At 36.3% G+C, this 1,077-nt stretch overlaps 1 non-coding gene across 1 annotated transcript; it reads right to left on the bottom strand.

Annotated features, from left to right (window-relative positions):
* Positions 1–595: 595 nt before the first annotated feature.
* Positions 596–676, bottom strand: LOC113473150. The gene has a single exon (XR_003395209.1). It is a non-coding gene; the product is annotated as a small nucleolar RNA SNORD36 (small nucleolar RNA).
* Positions 677–1,077: the final 401 nt, after the last annotated feature.

Below are 1,077 nucleotides of genomic sequence, written 5' to 3'. Positions count from 1 at the left end.
TATTAATAAAAAATGTCATTTTAGCTCGAGCCACTATTGCACAAGAGGGCAAACTACTGGCTTCAGCACGGATAAAAACGGGTTTGCTATAGCACATTGAACGTGGTGTGATGGTTCATAAAACAGAACGCACCACACAAATAGATACTCTAATGTGCGAAAATAGAGACAACTTGCAAATTGAGCACACAAAAAATATTAAGTTAAAAAATAAAAACCCAAAAGAAACCCATGGTTCGATTTTCTTTAAATAAATTCTGCATTCATTTGATTAAAAGACAGTTTCAGAGCTCATCAGATAAATGCAAACGCAGTTTAAAGCATCGTACATGTAATGTACTTATTTAGGTGTCCTAAGGTAAAAGCTAAATCATCATTTAAGCTCTGGTAACACAAAAGTCCCTTCTCTATTTCAAATTTTAATGTGGGAAGGTCATCAAAGAGAGGTTCTTTACTCGACGATTTTGTATTTAGTCTGTTTATAAATACAAACCTCTCGAACAATTTAGTCCAAGTTTGAAGAAACTTGTTATAAATGATCATAAAAGAAACTAATTTACTGTATATACTTAAGAGAAGTAGGTTCTCTTCCAGTTATGCTCAGAGTTAAAAAGCTCGTGGATATTGGATTTCAATCAATGGATATTCATAGCGTATAATAAACTCATCACAGCATGTCTAATTCTCTATCCAACTACTAATGCCACTGATTTTTACTTTCCTTATCCTATAGGAAGGAAAGTAATGTACCTACTCAGTCAGCCTCTCTGAAGTTTTACTGAGTGCCCCCAGAGGAGACTTATGGCTATTAAACAAAAGTTCGCCCAGGGCGGACATCGAACCCATGACTACTTACATTGCTAGTCAACTGTTGAGATCGCTTGGTCCAGGCGTTTTCGGGAGGGGGGGGAGGGGCATCCTTGGAATTGACTGAGTGAGGGTGGGGCGAGGTGCCGCGACTCCTAAAACATCAAAGGAAGGGAAAATGCAACTTTACATAAATCAATGACTAAGGGACAGATGAAAAAAAAAAAAAAAAAAAAAAAAAAAAAAAAAAAAACCCCTCTATACAATTAA

This window comes from Diaphorina citri, unplaced genomic scaffold, assembly GCF_000475195.1.
Source record: "Diaphorina citri unplaced genomic scaffold, Diaci psyllid genome assembly version 1.1 scaffold16720, whole genome shotgun sequence".
In the NCBI taxonomy this organism is placed as follows: domain Eukaryota; kingdom Metazoa; phylum Arthropoda; class Insecta; order Hemiptera; family Psyllidae; genus Diaphorina; species Diaphorina citri.
Note: the sequence above shows the minus strand (reverse complement) of the source record. Positions and strands in the feature narration are given on the sequence as shown.